General features: G+C 36.5%; 1 protein-coding gene across 4 annotated transcripts in view; it reads left to right on the top strand.

The window, feature by feature from the left end:
- The window catches only part of Tbc1d5 (TBC1 domain family member 5), a 466,882-nt gene that overhangs the window by 107,355 nt on the left and 335,081 nt on the right, over window positions 1-24,446 (top strand). The window lies entirely within an intron of this gene.

Consider the following 24,446-nt stretch of genomic DNA (forward strand, 5'->3'; position numbering starts at 1 on the left):
AGATGCTATTTAGCTCAAACTGTACAGAATACAATTTCTCAAAATGCCATTTTATGTTAGTTTTGTGTGTAAATATTTTAATTTTATAAGTAATGCATAGGAATTACATAGTTAAGGGATGTTATCACCTTAAGTCCAGTCCTACATTATTTCACATTAGTCCAGTGAGATCCTACAAGTTTCAAAAGTATGCTTGTTACTAGTGTTCTTCAATGCACAAATTTTACTTAAATCATGATAACTTCTCATTGAAGTAACTGATTAAAAGAAATTAAATACTAGTAAATTTTAAAACCTTGGTATTATTTTAATCTGATAACAAATGAGTTTAGGTTCAAGTTTTTTTTTTTTTTTTTTTTTTTTTTTTTGGTTGTTGGCTACATATCTAAACCAGTATTTCTTGGATTTATGAGGATGAGTCCTGCTTTGGCAATCTTATAGATTCTCAGGAGAATAGTTAAACAGTGATTAATCATTGTTTCTTCACTGAGTGTGCAGAAAAGAATGGAAAAGCGGCATTTCACACTTCTGAAGCAATTAATCCCCATGATCTTAGCCAGGTTTGTCTTGTAGATAAGTCAGGATACAAAACGGTACCTAATTTATCAATGTATGCATGCCATAAAGTATAAAACACACAATTTATTTCATATCATTTATAGTCAAATGTAAAAAAAGAGTGACTTTGCCATATCCAAGAGTGTTTCCTACATTACCTTCATATAAACTAAGTACCGGAGATTACAATGGGATTCCTGTTTATTGTGCACATCTGGTGCAGTCACTATGCATTTTCTCATTCACTTGCTGGCATTTTTAGTGATTGTGGCATAAATCACCTTGCTAATCAGAAACATAAGTGACGGGAAGTCATCTCCTTTTTTTTGAACAATGGGAAAAAACATATGGCTTCTTAGACAGTAGTTGGCTGTTATACTGTTTATGTGGCAGTTTTATCTGGATTTAGAATTTCATATTAATTGTAGTCTTTTGGTCTAAGACATTAAATACCCAGGACTTGAGGTCAAAATATTTTATATCATTTTTATAATAAAAAGATGATAATCCATGTCTTATTTTTTTAAAATGAAATACAAACAATCAGGAGATGAGCATTTAAGCTGAAGATGCACTGAAGAAAGTACATATTTTTACAATGTTTTGTGATCAAAGTAGCTAGTTATGTTTTTAATTTTATCTATTTTGAAGCAGTTTATGGAACAAAATAAAATCACTTTCCTTAATATAAGACTAATTGTATTTTGACAATTTTTAAATATGAAAACTATGTCTACATATCAAAGATTGAAATTTTCTAATTCTTAAGAAATTAAGAAATGTATGTGTATAAGCAGAGAACCTAGCTTAGACCTATACGTGGTCTGTTTGTCCCTGTGAGTCTCTGTGAGTCCCTGTGAGCTCTGGTTAGTTGATTCAACATGTCATGTTCTCATGATGTCTGTTATCCCTCTAGCTCCTACAGTACTTCCTCCCTCCTCTTCTGCATGGTTTCCCTGGCTTCATCTAGTGTTTGTGGATCTCTGAATCTACTCCCATCAGTTGCTGAATTATGGTCTCTGATGTCAGTTGTGCTAGGCAACAATCTGTAAGAATAGCAGAATATCATTAGGAATCATTTCATTGACTTTTTTTTTTTTCCAGACATGTTTGGTTCTATCCTGTGACTCTGGCCAGCCTGCTTCTGGTTCCTGGCCATCCAGTCAGTGTCAGATATAGGCTCCCTCTAATAGCATAGGTTTCAAGTTGGACCAATGTTTGGTTAGCTACTTCCACCTTTTCTGGGGCACTTATACTCCAGCACTTCTTTCAGGTAGGACAGATTTTAGATTGAAGGTTTTGTGGGTGCATTGATGTCCAAGTCTCACTTCTAGGAGCCTTGCCTGCTTATAGAAGATGGCCAGTTGGGCCTCAGCATATCCCCCACTACTAGGAGATTAGAGTTCAGTTTCTTAGATTCCAGGAAGTTTCCACTGCACTAGGTTTCTACATCGACTTCCAGTTCTAGTCACCTCTCTCAGGACTCTCTGCTTCCACCCCAACATCTAATTCTTCCTGTTTCCATCCTCACCCACCCCCAGGCCATTTCCCATCAAGATTTATGCATCACCTGTAGAGCCCTCCTTGTTACTCTATCTCATTCTGTGAGTTACAGTTTACTTAACAGCTAATATTCAGTTATTTGTGAGTACATACCATTTTGTCTTTCTGGGCCTTTGGTTACCGTACTCTGATCATTTCTAGTTCCATTGATTTGCCTGCCAATATCATACATGATGTTACTGTTTTTAACAGCTGAGTAATACTCCATTGTGTAAATGTACCATATCTTCTTAGGTCTTCTGCATATATGTGATGGTTGTGTATTCTCATGGGACTCCCGACAATGGGGGTAAGGGACGTCTCTGACTCTTTTCCCACTCTTGAGATCCTTTCCCTCCTTCTGCATTACCTTGTCCAGCTTCGATATAAGGATTTGTGCCCGGTCTTATTGTATCTTGTTAGGCCATGTTAGGTGAATATGCCTGGGAGACCTGCTCCTTTTTGTGTGTGGGGGGGGTGCAGAAATGGAGGAGTGGATCTGGGGGAGGAGAGGAGGTTGGAAGAAGAGAGGAGAGCAGCTGGGAGGAGTGAAGTAAGGGGAAACTGCAGTGTAGCTATGCATGGTGAGACATGCCTATAATATTACCTTTAGGGAAAGTGGCGAAGGAGTGTTGTGACTTTGGGACTATCTAGGCTACATGCTTAGACCTTGTTTTTGCAACTCTCACCTAACAAATAGTGAGATATCAAAAATATCAGAACATGCTCATTAAAATATGTGCTATTCCAATTAAAGTAGCACCACATAATCCAACAGTTGAAGTGTCTAGAATGCTTCTTTGAGCATTCAGTAGTAAACTGATAGGTAGCTATATAAAATAGATACTTTGAATGGAGATAAGATTCGTCGTGTGAACTAGTATTTTTGTTAAAATGTCAGTCACACATGTGCATCTGTAGTCTTTATAGATAATGGAGCAGTGTGACTAGATACATGGTTTTTTAAAAGTAACTGAATTTTTAAAAATATGTTTGTATTTACTCCTTTTGGTTCAGGAATCTTTATTATTGTCTTAAAGATCATCTACATTAGAATATTCACCGACTGAATGACAGCAATAAATATTGGTGTATGTGAGTATCTGAGTGTCAGTATTTGCAACTGCCTGGGGAAGCCAGAGAACAACATCAGGTCCTTGGATCTGGTTTGAGCTATTTAGGTGTTGGAAGAAAACTTGTGTCTTTTATAACAGCAGTAGGAACTCATATCTGTTGAACTATCTCTTCATCCTAGATTTTTGTTTAGTTTTTAAAATCATTACTTATTCCAAATTTTCCACTATCCACATTCTCTAGAATGAATTGTGTATGAAACTTACTTCTAAATAAAATTTTAAAATTAAAATTAGGACTAAGAAAACTCCACACTATATTGTTAACTTTTTATTCTTACTTCTTTTAAAGAATTAAAAGCATTTAAAGCCTTTGCCCTTTCTATCCTTCATTCTTATGATTATATAATTTTTAAATTGATTTTTCAAATAGAAACCCATTTAAAAGTAGTACAATTTTAAGCATAGATATTTTATTTTTGTTCATCATGATACAGATTCTAGGAGAATAGATTTTTTAAAAAAATCCAAGAAATAATAGCTGAATAAATGGATAAAAGTATCAAAATCAATATGCAAAAATAAAGTTCTAGTTTTCATAACCAGGGATTTTGCTGAGTACCTGGAACCTGAAGTGAAATTTCTGGCATCAAGGGCTTGATGGGATTACATAGACCAAACGACAGTGGAGTGCCAGCGATGCAGGTGTTCATTGTACATTTTATTTATATATTCGATTTGTAGAGAATTTTTATTATTTCTTTTTTACCATTCCATTCTTTGTCTTATTTATGACTGGATTATATGTTGTTACTTATTTCTAACTAAAAAAAATACTGAAATAAGCACCAAACTGGAAGGAAAGTTAATGTTCTTTTATTGTGTTTTCATGACATAAAGAAGAAATATGTAAATACCTTTACTGATTGTCCTCTTCCTGATGGTGTTTGTCTGCTGTACTTTGCAACTATCCATTTCCCCATTTATATTTTATAAGAGTAGATAGTCCCGGACAAAATGGTGAAAACTCTTCAACATGATCGAGGATGAGCCTGAGACCTAAGCCATCTTTGATTTGTAACAACCTACTCTATGAGAACTCTTTAATTCTGTGATTCAGGCATTAATTCTTTACATGATAGTGTTATCATGTCCACGTTAGTTATGATGTTAACCTCTTAAAGGTTTCAGTGTTTCAACAGTCTCACTTTGGGCTCAGTTTCAGGCTCATTAAGGTTAAGGGACACTGTGAAGCCTTAGCAACTGATGATAGTCTGCTGTTGCTAAAGTTAGGTGAATTCTGCTTGTGTTTTGCATTGTCAGAACTACAACTCTGGGCATTTGTCAAAGCCTATGACAATAGAAAAATGATTGGCTGAGTTATAAGAAAAGTAAAATCACAACAAGCAAATTGCAGCTTTTAGTCTAAAATGGTGACTCTCAACCTGTGAGTCGCTATACCTTTCACAAGGGTTGGCTAAGATCATTGAAAAGCACAGATATTTACATTGTGATTCATAACTACCAATATTGCTTTTACGAAGTAGCAAGGAAAATAATGATGGTTGAGGGGTCACCACCACAGGAGGAACTGTATTAAAGATTAAAGGGCTGCAGCATTAAGAAGGCTGAGAACCACTGCTCTAAAATATTTGAAGAAAAGCAGCATGGCCTTGGTATTTTCTGAATCTAGAAGAAAGATGCTCTATTTCCTTTGCTAGTATATAAAATAGTGGCTATTTTGTAGAATACTGTGCCAACTGTAATGGAAAAGTTTGGGTACCATGGTAGAAAACAGTGCTACTTAAAGTAGAATGGAGAGAGCTAAGTCTTATTGGGAGTGGGAACATCTTGAAGAAGGGATAGTGGGTCCTGTAGGTAACAGTAGCAACTGTATGCAAGGGTACAATGCCAGGAAAGATTCAGATTCCTGGGTTTGGGTAAATCAATGTGTCTTGCCCAAAGTTACTTTGGAGCTAGTAGAATCAGTAGACCAAAAATACCACATATAGATGCAGACTGAGTGAAATGGTAGAATTGTTAGTCGTTGAATGTTAGTTGATAGGACTTGTTTGTTATCAAACACATGCAGTGTATTTTAGGAAGGATTTCTAGAAATGCACAAGAAAGATTGCTTGCTTTGGAGCTAAAGGTGTGAAGCAGAAAGTATCAGTTATAGTTGTTTTATAGAATAATACAGAGCTTGAGATACTAAAGGTCTTTATTCCCTTTCAGAACTTTGCCACTGAGAAGTTTTTGCTTACTTCTGTGGCAAATTACTGTGCTGGATCAAAGAAATCAGGATAGGTTTCTTTCTTATAAGAGACAGAGATTTAAGAAAGAAGTTGCCAGTCAAAGAAAGAGAGAAAAGAAAAACATTCAGTGCAAAGAATAAATGTGACAGAAGTATGAATGAGTGACAGTAGACTGCAGAGTCTTAAAACACCTAGGAGGCAGATTTGAAGAATTCCATGGAGACTTCTCAGAGAACATATGGCTGGGCATGAGAGGAATGTTGAAAGGACTAAAAAGTAAATGGCAAATAGAAATGCTACTGCAGCAGCCCCTAAACCACGACAAGCAAGTAATTGGGTTTTTATGCTAGAAATACTGAGACCCGAGATTGTATTTTTGAAGATCCATATTCATTATTTTGTGTCTGAGCTTTTCAATTTTTTTTCCTTCAGAAGGAAATAGGAAAACAGGAAGACTGGAGGCATAGAACTTCAAGTTCTATTGCCAGACATTTTGACTTTTGAGGCATTATAAGCCAGGGAGAAGAGTGATCACTTTAACATATTAGAATTAGAGAAAGAGTTGAATAGCACAGGTATTCTTCTGTGACTAAGGAAAGCCTCTGAGGCCAGGCTGTCAGGGGAGTCCCTGAATGTAGGCCAAGAGAGGCCATTGTGTGAAGCTGTGCAGCTGAAGACTGGAGTGCCTTGGAGACCCCAAGATGTTGGAGATGCCAGAGCCATGGGATACCTGCTGAGGAAAACGGCTAACAGGGAGTAGAACCAGCCTAAGAGGAAGAAGTGTGTTACAGTCAACAAAGCTGAAAGGAGTTGGAGTTCTGAGGAGCATTTTGACAGCAGATATAGAAATGCAGAATTTGAAGTTTGGCCAGCTGGTTTTCAATCTTGCTTTGGTGCACTATTTCCTCACTGAGCTCCCTTCTCTCTGTTCTCTAATGGTAAAATGTATCCTGTGCCATTATATGTTGGAAGTGTGTGGTATGTTTCTTTTTAAATTTTGATTTTATAGGGTATTACAGTTAAGAGATTTCATAAATCTCAAACGAAACTTTGACCTTTGGACTTTTACACATTGTTGAGTCTGTGATAGACTATAGGGACTTTTGAAGTTGGACTAAATGCATTTTGCATTATGATATTGTTACAAGCTTATGGTGGTCATGGAATGGAATGTGGTATCTTGAATGTAATTGCCCCCATAACCTTATAGGGAATGGCATTATTAGGAGGTGTGGCTTTGTTGGAGTAGGTAATGCCTTGTTGGAGAAAGTGTGTCCCTGTGGAGACAGGTTTTGAGGTCTCATACATGTTCAAGCTGTACTCAGTGTCTTAGTTCACTTCCTGTTGCCTTCAGGTCAAGATGTAGAATTCTCAGCTCCTTCTCAAGCATCTGCATACTGCATGTCACACCATGATGATAATGAATGAAACTTCTGAACTGCAAACCACCCCAATGAAATGTTTTCCTTTGAAAAAAAAAGAAAAGAAAGAAATTATATGTAGGTTGGTTGCATTGAGAAGTTCTAAAAAGAAATAAAAGCATTAGGCTCAGATGGCAGATTGATTGTTATTATCCCTTAGGTTCTTAGGTACAGGAGAGTTTGAATAAGAGGATGACTTCTGTCTAGGTACCATGATTATTACAAATGTGGAGAAGATGTTTGAATAAAAATGTATTTCTCAATCCCAGGAAAACAATTAGAGATGTATGCTAGATATCATTAACATTTATGAATATTCTTAGCATGACCATATTTAATCATTTGCTTCATTCTCCAAGCACTATATGACACATTGGTGAATCAAAACTAAGTAGTGTCTTTTACAGGTACATGCAAAACTGAACTGGGATTATAAAGAGAGATGAAAAGGGGATCTTGGAGAAGTTGAGTAGCTTTTAGCTGTGTGATGAGAAAAGAGGAACTTGTTGAAATGAAGGAGGGAAATATGCAGTCAATGGAGACAAAGTGGCAAACAAAGAAAATGAACAGAGGATCACAAGTGAAGTGCTGAAAAGGGCTCATGAAATCCCTTTTTCTGCATTAGAAGTGGTGTGTTGTGAGGCACAAGTCTTGTCTGCCCAGAGGTAGGTGGTAGGTATAGCAACGAGAGTTGAAAACTACCAGGAAATGAACTATCTCTCCGTGAAGATCTCCTGATTAGAGATGCAAGATGAAGGTTTATTCTTAATTTAGAAAATATCTTCAAAATGTTGAAATATTCAAGTCAAAGAATAAGGCTTTAGGAGGGAAAAAGAGTCTGTGATACAGGAGAGGAAGTTAAAAGTAGTTCATTTTAGAGCAGTGTGTATGAAGAGATGAACAACATTGAATCAAGACTAGTAGAAAGATTAGTTTGCAAAGGAGGAGTGCCTTTAAAACATACTTTAGTTAATTAACTCTTGGAGAATTTGGTACTTTTTTGATCATATTTATCCATCACCTCCCATATCCACTCCTCATTCCATACCTACTTTGTGTCTTCATTCCTTTTCTTTTCCTTCCCTTTAACCCACTGAACAACAGACTATCATCAGTTGCTAAGGCTTCACAGTTCTGTTATTTTTGCCCATATCCTCTTTGGTGTGTGGCCACTTAAACAAAAAACTCGTGAGTTTGAAAGTACTTGTAATAAGAGTAAAGGAATACAGGAATTTAAGGCTAGATGGTATTTGGTGATAAAGCAGCATGGGGATTTTATAAGAGGTTTTCATAAAAGACTGTCTTGAAATCCTATGCATCATAGAATCATACCCATAAACTCTGAGGAAGTCGCAGTGTAAGGCTTCTGAGCCCCATACATGCCAGTTAGCTGGTTAGTTTGTCTTTTCTTTCCTTTTTCCTTTTTTATTTCTTTAAGTTTGGGTTTCACTATGTAACTCTGTCCTAGAACTCACTGTGTATACCAGCCTTTCAAGTACAGTGATTAAAAAGGTATGTGCCACTACACATGGTGAATTTATTTCAGAAAGCATTGTTTATGATCATGGTATAAGATGGAATCTCAGAGTTGTTTTGATTTGCATTTCTCTGATGACTAAGGATGTTGAACACTTCCTTAAGTGTCCTTCAGCCATTTTAGATTCCCCTGTTGAGAGTTCTCTGTTTAGGTCTGTACTCCATTTTTTTATTGGATTATGTGATCTTTTGATGTCCAATTTCTTGAGTTATTTGTATATTTTGGAGATCAGACCTCTGTCTGATGTGGAGTTAGTGAGATCTTTTCCCATTCTGTAAGCTGTTGTTTTGTCTTGTTGACTGTGTTCTTTGCTTTACAGAAGCTTTTCAGTTTCAGGAGATCCTGTTTATTAATTGTTTCTCTCAGTGTCTGTGCTGCTGGGGTTCTATTTAGGAAGTGGTTCCCTGTGCCAATGTGTTCAAGTGTACTTCTCACTTTCTCTTCTATAAGTTTCAGTGTGGTTTGGAGAAGTTGTGGGGAAAAGGGAACACTTCTGCATTGATGGTGTGAATGCAAGCTGGTACAACCCCTTGGATATCAGTGTGGCAGTTTCTCAGAAAATTAGGAAACAACCTTCCTCTAGACCCAATAATACCACTTTTGGGTATATATCTAAAGGATGCTCAATTGTGCCACAAGGACATGTGCTCAATTATATTCATAGCAGCTTTGTTTCTCATAGCCAGAACCTGGAACAACCTAAATGCCCCTTGATCGAAGAATGGATAAGAAAAATGTGGTACATTTACACAATGGAATAATACACAGCAGAAAAAAAAATAATGACAGCTTGAATTTTGCAGGAAAATGGATGGAACTAGAAAACATTATTTTGAGCTAGGTAACCCAGACACAGAAAGACAATTATCACATGTACTCACTCATAGGTGATTTTTAAACATAAAACAACAACAAAAAACCCCAGCCTACAAACCACAATCTCAGAGAATTTAGATAACAATGCAGACACTAAGAGAGACTAACATAGATATAATCTACATGGGAAGTAGAAAGTAGAAAAAGACAAGATCTCCTGAGTAAATTGGGAGCATGGGGACCTTGGAGGAGGGTTGAAAGGGGGAGGGGAGAGGCAGGGAGGGGAGCAGAGAAAAATAGTTATAAAAAAGCATAGTTTCAATTTTTCTAATAGACTAAAAAAATAGTCTGCTTTTTTTATTTCCTCAAAGAAAGCCAAGTGAGTTAACCTCTTTAAGGTATTTATGTCATTTTAATCCTGATAGAAAAGTTAAATAGTGCAGCATTATTTGAAATGAAAGTAATCAAGATAACAGTTTCAAGTATACATGGTTTTCAGTATTTGTGTCTTAGTCGAAGGAATAATGTAATATGCTTTCTTACCACAGCATAAGGAACTAAGTTTGGATTTCAAGAAAACACATTAGAAAGCTGTGTACTGTGGTGCACACCTGGACACATAGTGCTGGGTGAGGCAAAGACAAGAGGATCTGTGTTATTCTCTGGTCAACCAGTTTTTTCAAATTGGTGACCTCTAATAAGAGACCCTGTCTAAAATACTGTGAAAGAGGAAGATCCCCAATATTGATCTCTGGCTTCCTGTACATGAAAATTCACAGTCATTCTCGTGAACTGGTCCATAGCATATGCCACACACATCATTTAAAAGAAAGTATATTTGTAATGTAGTTCAAATGCTAAGGATTTGACAGTGATTCTGAAAGGACTGACAATGTAAACTTAAACTTTGAACTAATGATTGTGTCTTAGGTCATTTCTTTTCTTTTCTTTCCTTTTTCTTTTTCCCCTTGAGACACGGTTTCTCTGTAGCTTTGGAGCCTGTTCTGGAACTAGCTCTTGAAGACCAGGCTGGCCTTGAACTCACAGAGATCTGCCTGCCTCTCCCTCCCAGGTGCTGGGATTAAAGGTGTGCGCCACCACCACCGGGATATTTCTTGTTTTTGTTTTTTAAAATTCTGGATATGTGACCTCTTATTTCATAAAATTGGGGATAAGGTCAAGACTCACCCCTACTCTAGCATCCACATATTTCTTAATATCTTAGTCTCATAGTTGAAACTTGAGTCCTATAGATGCAATGTTCAGAAGGACCTTCCTTTTAACCAGGATGATTTACTAAAAAGACTTGAAAAATTCTTGCCTTGTAGAGAGTGCTTCAGTGTCTGAGGTGGAGTTACTGTGGACCTGTCTTCCTCAGGGGTCTGTCTGAATGTATATCTATTTCATGCTTATTGGAAGTTTAAAGAAATACACATATGTGGAATGCATGTTAACAAAGTTCATTTGTGCCTAAAACAATACTTATAATAACTACATAAGTGTAATTTGTGATTATACTATATAAATTGTAAGTATATATAATATAAACATTTACTGGATGATTTTCAATAGGACTTTATTAAGCACTTAAATTTTTTTCTACATTCCTGACAAATAGGTCATTCTTTGATTGTTTTTAAGAAATAAACCTAGATTGATTGATTTCAGTTTCAACTATGTAAAGCACAGTCCTCTTTTTAATTGCCATTTCATATGCATTATGGATAAAATAATGGAATTTTTATATTCATGTAAATTCAAAATTAAATTCAAATTTACTACCATATGCCTCAATAGCAAAACATAACAGGCTATTATAATCATTTTTATAAATTAGTTTTTAAAACCCATTCAATATGTTTAATCAATATGTCATGAATTTCATATCTATATAGTTGTCATCCTTGTAAATTCTACAGTATGTACTTTTATTAGCACATACAGATTTTAAATAAAACTGAATAGACTTTTCTAGCCTTCATTATGGAGGAACTTCTGCTATCATACAATTGTCTGATTAAATATCAGCAAAGAATCATGATGTTTAAACAAGCCAAATTTTGTTTTCCATCAATTATTTTTAGTTAACTGATTATCCTCTCTCCAAGATTGTACATGAACAATCTAGACAGTGAATCTTTACACCAAATAATTGTTCAAAGAATGCCCTTGCCGGGCGGTGGTGGCGCACGCCTTTAATCCCAGCACTCGGGAGGCAGAGGCAGGCGGATCTCTGTGAGTTCGAGACCAGCCTGGTCTACAAGAGCTAGCTCCAGGACAGGCTCTACAAACTGCAGGGAAACCCTGTCTCGAAAAACCAAAAAAAAAAAAAAAAAAAAAAAAAAAAAAGAATGCCCTTGTCTTCTTTCTGTGATGATATGGCAAATTGTGATTATAAGTCCTTATGAAACTCAGGGCAATTACAAGGCATATGCCTGTGTGTTTTGTCAATTAGTGATGATTAGAAGTATTTCACCTTTTATGGAGCTATTGGATCTTTCCTTAGGTAATGGTTGATAGTTAATATACTAGAGATATCAAATGATCTATAATACATGAGTATGTATGTGAAAGTCATAGTAAAAAAATAAAGGCTGTTCTTTTACTTTGGGATCTTGGGGATCAAATTAGGTTGTCATTCTTGCATAGCAAGTTTTGCCTACTGATCCATCTTGCTTGTGCTATTTTTATTATTAAATGCAGAAATTTTAATTCAGTTTTGTAGAAATTTGTGTGATAGCTATATGCTAATTATCTTGAGTTATACATACTACAATATTTTATTTTTACTGTGCAATCGTAAAGATTGGCTTTTTTCTTTAGTAAAACTCGGTGGATATGCTATTTAATGCTTAGTAAAGAACAATATGTTTGAATGAGAGTGATAGAACAGCAGTTAAGAGCATGGGCTGTCCTTTCACGGGATCCTGGATCAATTCCTAGCACCCGTATCATTGGTTAACAACCTGCTGTTTTAGGGGATCACCACCATCTACTGGCTGTGCAGACACCGGGTACACATGATACCTATGGAACCTAAACATGCATTTAGGCAACACTCTACACACACACACACACACACACACACACACACACACAATGTTAATAAGGCAGTTTTCACATATGTTTGACACTATTATTTTGTAAGCAAACAGCATTACAGTGGTTGAGCTATTTAGTTGTCCCTAAAAAGGATTTGAATATGTATTTTTAAAAGAGTGGTACATGTTTATTTAGGAATTTCTTTCCCAATTTCTCCTTTTGTTTCCCTTTTCCTATTCTACTAGCAAAATGTACAGTGAAAACCCAGAGATATTTCTTTCATTCTAGAAGATTTTTTGTATTTTTTCTTGTCTGCTAGTATTATTTGATATGAAATCATATTCCTTTTGCATTAAAAAAAATGGAAAAGGTGGAAAGGTCATTCTATCTTCTTGGTTTGTTTCTAGAGAATTATTTCCAAAGCTTCTGTGTTGTATGAAGAGAAGAGTTAGGGAGAGTTGTTACATTCTTTTGTTGTTTCCATTCATCTGGTCAGGGCTTACTTAATTTCATTTTTGTGGAATATAATTATCTTATGCCTAAATGTCATTTTCTTGATCATTTTTGTGCTATTTTGTTTATTTATAGCCAATTTCTAATTGTTATCACAAAGTATTGAAGACTGCAGACTCTAAAGTACTTTTTCCAGTGTATAATATTAACTATTGTGCTGTATGTACATTCTCCATGTCAGAGAAGGGTTGCAGAGGGATGCTTGACAACCATCTTTTCAGCTCTAAATAGCTATTGTGTACATATGGTAAGGTACTGCTGCTTAACAATTAGTAACTGCTTTGATGAAACTAAATTACATGTTTAAGTTCCCATCAGGAAGTCGCTTCACATATCTGTATTAATGTATTCAAGACTCGAGAAGGAAAGTTAATTTTCCAGCTTAAATATTTAATTCAAGCTTAAAATTTAGTCTGTAATTAGAGCTCCCAAATGGCAGGAACATGGAGTATTTGTCCATTTTAATTAGATTGTTGTTTACCTATTAATTATATATCATATCTTGTCATATAGTTTTGATGGTAACAGATGGTGCTATGAGTTAGTAAGGGTTTGAACAAAATAAGATTCCACATGATTTATTAAGTTGCACTTTATTAGTGAATGGTCTATTTTAATCAGGTTATTCTCCAAACTAAGAACTATGAAACATTTCACAAGTTTTGGTAATTATTTGTGGACTCCTTGAAATTCTGAACATAAAAGAAGTCCAAGATGAGTGATAAATATGTAAATATATATGTATATATTACAAAAGATTATTTAGGGTTTTTTTTAAGGTACATATATTGTCAAATATCATAATTGATAGGAAATTCAATGCATTTTTCTAGGATAATGATAGGGATCTAGAATTCTATGCCAGAATTTATACATGAGGAATATTTATTTGCGCGTGTGTGTGTGTGTGTGTGTGTGTGTGTGTGTGTCTACAACCTGTGACAGGAAATATAAAAGAATACTTGTTTTCATTTTCATTTTGGTAAGGTCTTTTTTTTAACCTACTTTGTATTTAACAAAGAGATAAGATTTTATGTTAACCAGAAAGTCTGTGAACTCCGTTTGTGTGTAGGGAAGATGACCAACAAAATTTCCATTTTGAAAGAGTAAATGTTTGCTAAAAAGAGTATAGCAAGTTTGTTACAGAAGATTCTTTTCTTTGGGTTACCATGTAAATTACTGTGATCCGGTCTCACATTTCACATGTGTCTGCAAATATAAATAGAAGGATAGATATAGAAAAGGAAAAAAATAATGCTTTGAATATTCCCTATTATATCTTTTATTTGAAATTTAGTATAATCCTCAATTGTATTCCCTTAATAATAGCTTTGCTGTTCTCCATTATTCTGTGACGTCATTGTTTTTAACAGCTGGTCAGTTTTTAGGTAGCAAGAGGAAATGGAATGTCTAGTTTTTAACTAATTCAAAATTAGCACAAGTGCTACTCAAACTTACCAGATTTGGGCCTTTTGTTGCCTGAGAAGGAAGAAGCTTTATTTTGTTTGTATCTGTTCATATATCTGTGCTCATCAGCTGTTCATCATGACAAGTAACTGAGATAAACTTTCAAATTAATCTTGTTTTTTTGTTATTTCAGAAGTTTTAGTTGAAGATGTGTTTTTCCATTTAGTTTTAGGCTTAGGATGAAGCAGTGTGTCATGGGTGAAGTACCTGGGAGAGCAAATCATTCACTTCATAGTCAAGTAAAAAGAAGACAAGAGATAGAAAGCCCTTAGATATCTCATCATCCCTCAAGCTGGAACAACTTAGTGACCTCTTAAAGGCCTCATCACCTCCTTGAAGCACCACACTTGAAAGCTGCCTTTTGCCACATGGATCTTTGAAGAATAATACATGTCACTTTGAAAGAACTAGACAATGATCTTTTAGTATAATAATCCTTTATAATAGAATTGTATTTTAAATCATACAGGAGCCCATATTTTTACAATAGACTATGTATGACAAGGTACTTTCCATTATGTGTGAAATTGTCATGTGACTTAATATCTGAAGTATGTAAGCTCATCTTACATGTTTCTGAATTAAGATCTTTGTATATTGTAGTTTCCTTAGAACTGCTAGATTTGTTGAGAAAAGATAAATTCCCTGCTCCCTGCCTCATACCCAATAAGAAATGGTCCCTTTCTTGTGGCTTTATTTACATTTTTTTTCAATGGTTGCTTGCCTAAAAGGTGGTCTTACATACTGTGCTATAACATTCTAGTGTCTGAAAGATGTTGCACTGTAGTTAGAGTAATTAAAAGTTATTTAAAAGTAATAATCACTGGTGAAGACAAAGGAAGGAGGATCACAAGCTTGATTGTTTCCTTCCCAAGAGATAACAAGTTCAAGGCCAAGTAAAGCCACAAAGTAGGACCTATCTCTAAAAAGTTATTGACTTAGAATATAAATAGTCTTTGTTTTAATTTTTATTTTATCTACCATTTGGGAAACTATAAATTTATATTATCTTAAGCAAAATGAATTAAGTATAATATTCATCATTTTCATAAATAGAAGTGTCCTCAACAATGATCAGCATAGCAGGGTATCCCTGACCATACACACATACCTTGCCAATGACCAGCTTCTCTCTACACTTCAGATACACTCATCTAGACGAGAACCATATGCCTTGTACTGAAAATTACCTGGCGTTAGCAAAGTCTACTGAAGTTATGGATCGTGAAGAAAAACCTACAACTACTACTTTAATAAGCCAACATAAATGCTAGCTACATTCTAAATATTTTGTCCTCATACCCATCAGTCACTCATTACGTAACAGAAAACATCAATCGATAAAAATTTAGGTGGAGGAGCCCAGTCCCAAATGATACATCTACAATATAGCTCCTGCACCTAAGGCTCAGGGAACATTGTAGAAGAGAGGGCAGATGATCAGGGAGTTTGCTGTGAGGTTGTGTCTCCTGGTAATGTCAGAAGTCTCACCAGTATACCTGCCTAAACACAAGCTAAACAAGGACAGTAGATATATGCTAAAGTTGACTGGGAAAAGACCTTGAGGCCTCAGCCCTACATAAAGAACTACAGGCAACTAAGGAATGCTGAGAGCAGAAGAATACTCTTCCCTAGGGAAAAATACACCATTTGTTTATGCAAACACACATACACACACACACACCAATTAATGAGAAAAGAGGCCATAAATTTAAAGAAAGCAAGGAAGGGAGGGTGTAGTGGTATTTCATTTATATGTTAATAAAATTTGCACACTGGCCTGTCTTACAGATTAGGCAACAATGACACACACCTTTAATCACAGTAGGCTCACTAGTTTGCCATAGAAACCAATTCAGACATGGCGGACAATGAGGGCTGCTGAGAAGCCAAGGACAATGGCACTGGAATTGGGTCCTACTACACATACTGGCTTTGTGGGGGGCCTAGCCTGTATGGATGCTCACCTTCCTAGACCTGGATGGAGGCGGGAGGAACTTGTACTTCCCACAGGCCAAAAAAATAAAAATAAAAAAAGGGAAAGAAACCAAATCAGAGTGGTGTATGCCCTTAATCCCAAACCTAGTGAGGATTATAAAATGGGAGGAGACAGCTCTCAGTCTCAGGCTTATTCTGAGGATTCCTAGAGGCAGAATCACCATTTTTGGACTGAGGTTGAGGTAGGAGTCAGTGACTGACTGCTTTACTTTTCTGATCTTCAGATTGAACCCCAACATCTGTCTCTAAGTTTTTATTAATCATGCTTCAGGAGAACTTGGATAGGAGTGAAATGTAGAAATCATAAATTTCAAAATAAAGAAAAAAATTTAAAAAGCAAAAGTAAATTGAAGCATGTAAATTATTCTAATTTGAAAAGTTATCCCTTGTAAAGAAAGAAGATAGCTTCATATTTTTATTATGTTTTATCTCGCACACTAGATATATTCTTATATAACTCCAGAGCTCTTTGATGGTTGTTATCAAAGCAGCAAATGAAAAATTCTCACAGGACTTTTGTGCAATCAACTAGTGCTGGGGAAAGATTGGAAATGGCTCCTTTCAATGACCTTTATGCTTCTGTTCTTCTGTTCCTTTTGAATTCAGTGACTGACTGGGAAGCTTTCCTAATCGTTTAGGTTCAGTTGAATTTCTCCCTTTTGTCAAAAAGTTTTGCCTTCACAGTCCTTGGCACTTTATATTTACATATGCATTAGGTTAAAATTAAGTTAGTTTTGTGTTTGTGGTTTCTGTTACACTGTCTATTCCTTTACTTTGAGGGTAAAACCTAACAAGAATGTTGCTTTCTTTTCTTTCTTCCTTTTTTTTTGTGTCATCTCCACATTTCCACATTTCTTTTTTTTTATTTTAATACTTTATAAATAATACCAATCAAAATTTCCACTTCCTTCCCTCCTCTCACTACCATCCTGCTCCCCCACACACCATCTCCTCCCCAACTCCAGTCCTGAGAGAGGGCAAGGTACCCTGCCCTGTGGGAAGTCCAAGGCTCTCCCCCCCTACATCCAGGCTTAGGAAGGTATGCATCCAAATAGTATAGGATCCCAAAAAAAACAGTACATGCAATAGAGACAAATCCCAGTGCCGTTATTATTGGCTTCTCAGTCTGCCCCAATTGTCAGACACATTCAGGGGGTCCAGTTTAATCCCATGATTGTTCAGTCCAAGTCCAGCTGGATTTGGTGAGCTCCCATTAGCTCAGGCACACTGTCTCAGTGGGTGGACCAGCCCTAACCCCTTGTGGTCCTGACTTCCTTGCTCATATTCTATCTCCTTCAGCTCTTCAATGGACCCTGGGAGCTCAGTCCAGTGCTCCGATTTGGGTCTCTGTCTCTATCTCCATCTGTCAACAGATGAAGGTTCTATGGTGATATTCAAAATAGTCATCAGTCTGACTATGGGACAAGGCCAGTTTAGGCACCTTCTCCTCCACTGCCCAAGGTCCCAGCTGGGGATGAATAAATGAGACCTCCTGAAACTGAGAAGCTTCTGTAAAGCAAAGGACACAGTCATTAAGACAAAAAAAAAGCAACATACTGAATGGAAGAAGATCTTTACCAACCACATATCAGACAAAGGTCTGATCTCCAAAATATATAAAGAACTCAAGAAACTAGACATTAAAATTCTAAATAACCCAATTAAAATTAGGGTACTGAACTGAATAGAGAATTCTCAACAGAATAATTTCAAATGGCCAAAAGACACTTAAAGACATGTTCAACTTCCTTAGCTATCAGGGAAATGCAAATGAAAACAACTTTGAGATACCATCTTACACCTGTCAGAATGGCTAAAATCAAAAACACCAATGATAGCCTTTGCTGGAGAGGATGTGGAGTAAGGGGAACACTCATCCATTGCTGGTGGGAATGCAAACTTGTGCAACCACTTTGGAAATCAGTGTGGCGGTTTCTCAGGAAACTGGGAGTCAACCTACCTCAGGACCCAGCAATTCCACTCTTGGAAATATACCCAAGAGATGCCCAATCATACTACAAAAACATTTGTTCAACTATGTTCATAGCAGCATTGTTTGTAATAGCCAGAACCTGGAAACAACCTAGATGCCCCTCAATGGAAGAATGGATAAAGAAAGTGTGGCAATCTACACATTAGAGTACTGCTCAGCAGTAAAAAAGCAATGACATCTTGAATTTTGCATGCAAATGGATGGAAATAGAAAACACTATCCTGAGTGAGATAACCCAGCCCTAAAAAGATGAATATGGTATGTACTCACTCATTAGTGGATTCTAGCCATAAACAAAGGACATTGAGCCTATAGTTTGTGATCCTAGAGAAGCTAAATAATAAGGTGAACCCAAAGAAAAACATATAGATCCTCCTGGAAATTGGAAGCAGACAAAATCGCCATGCAAAAGGTGAGAGCATGGGGGTTGTGGAGAAGGAGAAAGGGGCGGGGAGAGAGAAGGGAGAAGGGGAGTGTTGGAGAGAGCTTGGGGGAGTGGGATGGTTGAGATGGAGGAAGGACAGCTATGGGAGCAGGGAAGAAGATATCTTAATTAAGGGAGCCATTTTGGGGTTGGCAAGAGACTTGGCTCTAGATGGTTTTCCCAGGTGCTTTGTTAATGTTCAGTTATATATCATACCTCTTAACTTGACATCTGGAGAATAATGCTAGCCCATCATTTGTTATATATTTTTCCTTTTAAAAAGTGGTAAATTTTTATTTTCTCTTCTGATAAGTCTGATATAATTATATTTTTAATTCTTTAAACTAATGCCTTTCATTATAAAATAGAACACAGATGTAGGAAACCATTCCACAGAAAACATATATCTGGAATTATTGTTCATTTTTATGAATGTTACATGGGTCCAAAATAATGCTTTATCTGCTACAACAGAACCTCTCCCATTGTATCTCAGAGTTATAGCCTTCCTTCGTTCCAAAGTCATGCTTCTTTTGACTTTCAGCACAGTAAATTATTTCACTTTGTTGTGTTAATACTCAAGTGTGCATCTCTAGATTTATGGTTTACCTCTCAAGTCTGTTTTAATCTGTAGTGTTATTTCCATAAATTCCTTATTTTCTTTATGAATGATCTAGTGAAGAACTCGGGTTGTTTGACCTGTTGAGTTCCTAGGAGTTAGCATTTTGCTAATTTTATAATAATGTTGCTATTGAACTTTGGTTACATATTCTTAAATTGACATGTAGATGTACAAATTTACAGTATTTTGGTTACCCCCTTGGTCATGGTGGCACAGTAGGTACTCTTGCATCCTGTTATCATCAGGAGGCACAGAATACTTTTTAAACATTTTTAATGCTGCTAGCCATTTTTAACTGAAAGCCTATAATCATTGTTACTTTTATTTTTTATCAAACGCTTTGAATTAAAATATAAATTACGTCATTTCTCCCATCCCTGTCCTCCTTCCGATTCATCCATGACCTTCCACACTCTTTTTTTTAAATTGATGACCTCTTTTTGATTTTTATTGTTAATTTTTCTTTGCTTTTTCTTGTTATTCTCTTTCTCATTCAGAGTTTCCTCAAATTAAAATTTAAGTAAGTAAATTTATAGTTAAAATCATTCCTAAAACAAACTTTTTCAGGTTTGGGGACAACACTATGGTTTATTTAGCATTAAAACTGGGAGTTGACACACAAAATACTTTGTTAAGCATTTTAAGGTTTATTTACTTATTGAATTTTTTCTTGTTATTGACAGAAAAATTTTATTTTGACTTATATTCAAATCATATGAAAACATTAATTTGCTTTGTTTTTACATATCTCTATTTACCTGTGATTTAGAGATGTTTTTATTGGTTTTTTTTCTTTTTTTTGAGACAGCATGTTACTATGTTACTGGAAGTTTTGTTTAGACTAGGCTGCCATGAACTAGAGATCCTCTTAGCTTGGCCACCTTTGTGCTGGGATTAAAGGAGTGTATTAATATGCTCAATTTAAAAGGTTTTTCTTTTTTTATTTCTTTGTATTATGTTTCATATTCTTGAATATGAAAGAAATGGTCAGTAAGTGCAGTTCACTTTATATGTCAATTATTATTTCTATGGAAATTAAAGAAAAGTCAGGTTTTGCTCTTCAGGGTTTATATAGTCTCACAATCATTCATGAAACATTTTCCTAAGTAGTTAATAGAGATAATTCAGTTATCAAATTTTAAAAATTTGTTATTTTGATAGATTAGAGCTGATTTTAAAATATGTTTAAGAACATCACTTTTAGTCTGTTGTGTTCTAATAAGATTCCACTGCTTAGATGGGGAGGTATGCAACAAGGCTTACCCCCATCAAATCTCATGCACATGGAGGATTTTCTGTATTAGTCTGCAAGATGTGTACAAAGGTAGTCAGACTAAAGCCCTGGAGGCAAGCTCAGCAGATATTTTAATGTCATAGTAAGTAATAGGGGACCCTGAATTGCCTAATGACTAGTCATAGAGGGAGACGACGATGATGAAGATTCATATAATACAAATGAACTTTAGTGTGTATTAAGACAAATTGTCCATTTAAAAATAATTGTTAAATAGTACTAATTTCATATAGCTCAATTTAATATAACTATTATCAAATTATTTAGTATTTAACAGAAGGAGACTAGCTTAAGGGTTTTGATTTACAAGGAAGGAACCAGGGATAATAGCATGGGAAGATTTTATTGTGAAAGTGGAGATATTTTCCAACATTCAAATCTAATGTAGCCTTTAGTATCCAGGTTAGTTCATTTGTGAAAATTTTTTACTCAGTCCAGGGTATGAAACTGTTATACAATGGGCGATTGGAGACAGTGTGTTCTTAGATATTGCGTAAGAAAAGAAGAGGAAGAACAAACATCACACCTGAATGGCTGTGCTCAAGTAGAATATGTTCAAACTAAATCATTGTGTCAAAGTTCCTGCCTCTCACACTTCATTACTTTTTTCTCTGACTGTCATACAGGGTGTGATGCAGTGACAGTAACGCTCAATTCTAGCTTCTCTGCTGTCGAGCCCCTCATGTCGGTAGCCTGTAGAGCTCTTGACTAGTGGCAAAGATTTACTTCGCTGTAAATTTTAATTCTTTACAAAAATCTTCTTTCAAATAGAAACCTTTAGTTAGTGTACATTAATTGTACAAACTCATGGGATGCATTCTGTTATGTTCATGCATGTAAAAGACTTTGATTATATTCTTTACTCCACATACACTCCCTCTTTTCAGACTGAGGTGTATGTGTGTTCTTGCTTATGCGCTTCACATGTGTATATGGAAACCAGGGCACCACCTTGGTGTGGTTCCTCAGGCACTGGCCACCTTTTTCCTTTTTTGAGACAAGATCACTTGTTGGCACGGTTAGTGGCTTCCCAGTATGACTCAGAGATTCTCCTCTCTCTACTCATCTTCCCTTTCAATTAAACTACAGGTCTGGGCAACCTTCCCAGTGCATTCTGGGTAATGAATTCAGGTTCATGGGAATAAACAAAAAATACAGTAATAACTCAGATCCCAGCCCTTCCAAAAGTATTGTTGCATAGGTCTCTTTTACAAAGAGGTTGTGTATAAATTAGGTCTTGCTTAGAGTAGTGTGTCTTTTGGACATTTACATCTTAGAATATTTCACAGAACCTCTTCTTATCAAATATCTCATGCTCCTATAGAGTAGGGATCTATCTATGTTCCTATCATATATGTCTTTGTATCTCTTTCTTTAAAATACTGAATTAAAAATTGCATGTTTGATGAACATAAGGATATGATAGCCCCAAAGTGGTAGGCTTGTGTGTAGGAAATGATGTTGGTAGACTTCAAAGGACAGCATAGTTTTTCATGGTTTGTTTTTGTAACCAATAATGTGAGGAATACATTTATATTGCTCCTCAGCCCTTTGTTTGAAATACATTAGTGTAGTGATGAGCTGCGGTCAGGCCTGCTTTTCATCCTGCCCGGCTCCCTGCCACCGGCTAGCTTATGCCCCGAAATAATTACACGGAAACTGTATTCTTTTAAATACTGCCTGGCTCATTATTTTCAGCCTCTTACTCACATCTTGATTAACCCATATCTAATAATGTATGTAACACCACGAATGGTGTCTTACCGGGAAAGATTCAGCATGTCTGAACTGGCGGCTGGCTCCATCGCATCTCTCTCTGAGGAGAGGCACGGCAGTCTCTCTCACTTAGGAGAGGTGTGGCATCTGACTGAGCCATCTACCTCACTTCCTTCTTCCTGTTCTGTCTACTCCACCCACCTAAGGGCTAGCCAAGGCAGTTTCTTTATTAAAACAGAAGACCCTCCCACATCACATTAGGGAGACTGAATATTTTTAAAGTTAGTACTTTTTAGAATTTTGAAATTATTAGTGTGTGTGTGTGTGTGTGTGTGTGTGTAGCAGATGCAGCACACAGAGGAAGACACATTAGAATTTCTGATGAAAAAGTGTATGGTTTATTTATATTGTTAGAGAAGGGAAGATTATAGCTTCTTATCAATTCAAGTCAAATTTTGTTATCACATGACTGTCCAAGTTAAAACATTAGTTTTAGATTGGGGAGTTAGTGGGCATGTACCCATTGACTTGTGTGCATGTGTGTGTATGTGTGTGCCATCTTTTGCCATCAGCATTTGAGAGGAAGCTGGTCTTTCTGCATCTTTGGTGTGTATTGCCTGACTTCTTTATTTTTGCTCTTCTGATAAGTGAGACTACAATCTCCACCACTCCTACCTTCTCCTTTTTCCATGTCAAGCTTGAAAAATTCCACTCATCCTTTGATGGGGGACTCCCATTAGCTAATAAAGAAACTGCCTGGCCCATTTGATTGGCCAGCCCTTAGGTGGGAGGAGTAGACAGAACAGGAAGAAGGAAGTGAGGTAGATGGCTCAGTCAGATGCTACGCCTCTCCTAAGTTAGACAGACCGCCGTGCCTCTCCTCAGAGAGAAGCCAGACGCGATGAAGCTCCAGCCCAAGATGGACGTATGCTAGAATCTACCTGGTAAGGCACCACTTTGTGGTGCTACACAGATTATTCGATATGCGTTAGTCAAGATGTGAATAAGAGGCTGAAAATAATGGGCCAGGCAGTATTTAAAAGAATACAGTTTGTGTGTTGATATTTCGCGTGTAAAGCTAACCATGCGGGAGCTGGGCAGGACGAAAAGCAGGCCTGCCTGCAGCTCCATTACTACAGAATGGCGCCCACGTGGATAACTGTATCCACAGAAAGCCTGAGAAAGCTTGGTAAAGACTAGAGTAAAGCATGTTTTGAGAAATTCATAACAGCAATTTCTCGGGTCTGTTCTGCTTGCTAGAGGTTATCAAACACTTTCATCTAAGAGAGGCTTCCTGACTCAGCTTTAGCTGCAAAACCCTGCAGCTCTTTTAAGAGGTCCTGCTAAGAAACACTTAAATGGCGTTGATAAAAGCTGAACGCATGCTTGTTTTCAGCCATAGCAGGAAAAAAGTTGTGCTGTTTTAAAATGCTGGCATTCTGGTCTGTACTGCCAGGACAAACTCTGACTCTTTCAAGCAGGCGGTCCTGACTACGGAGCTTTTGATTTTTGTTTAACACTGTTGCAGCTTGCTTGCTGGCAGGGACCTTGAACGGCTACAGAGTTGTGGTGATAAACATGGCTATAGCCCGTACCTCAGCCACAAGGCTGGAATCGTAGAAAGCTAAGGAATGGGCTGGATCTAGCCGCCAAAGTCACGGCTTTAGTCCTACTGATATTGTTTGGTAAAGTAAAGACTCATGTAGTCAGAAAGAGAGATACACAGTAAAAGAAAAATTCAAAGTTGAAGAAAATGTCTAAGTGGTTTACAATGTATTAAAAGTATATGCAGGCTAGTTAAAGTTCTTAAAAGTAAAAAAGAAAAAGAAAAAAGGAAGTAGTTTGTTGTGGTGGTACACACCTTTAATCCCAACACTTGGGAGGCAAGGTAGATTGACCTCTGTTACTTCAAGGTGTGGTAGCACACACCTTTAATCCGAATGCCTGGGAGGCAGAGACAGACAGATCTCTGTGAGTTCAAGGTGTGGTAGTACACACCTTTAATCCCAGAACTTGGAAGGCAGAGGCTGACGGATCTCTGAGAGTTCAAGGACAGCCTGGTCTGCAGAGTTATTCCAGGACAAAGATATACAAAGAACTTGTCAAAAAATAAAAAAATAAAAGTAAAAATAAACGAAATAGAGGTTAAAATAAAGCCGTACAAAGATGGAAAAT

Source organism: Arvicola amphibius, chromosome 9 (assembly GCF_903992535.2).
Source record: "Arvicola amphibius chromosome 9, mArvAmp1.2, whole genome shotgun sequence".
NCBI lineage: Eukaryota > Metazoa > Chordata > Mammalia > Rodentia > Cricetidae > Arvicola > Arvicola amphibius.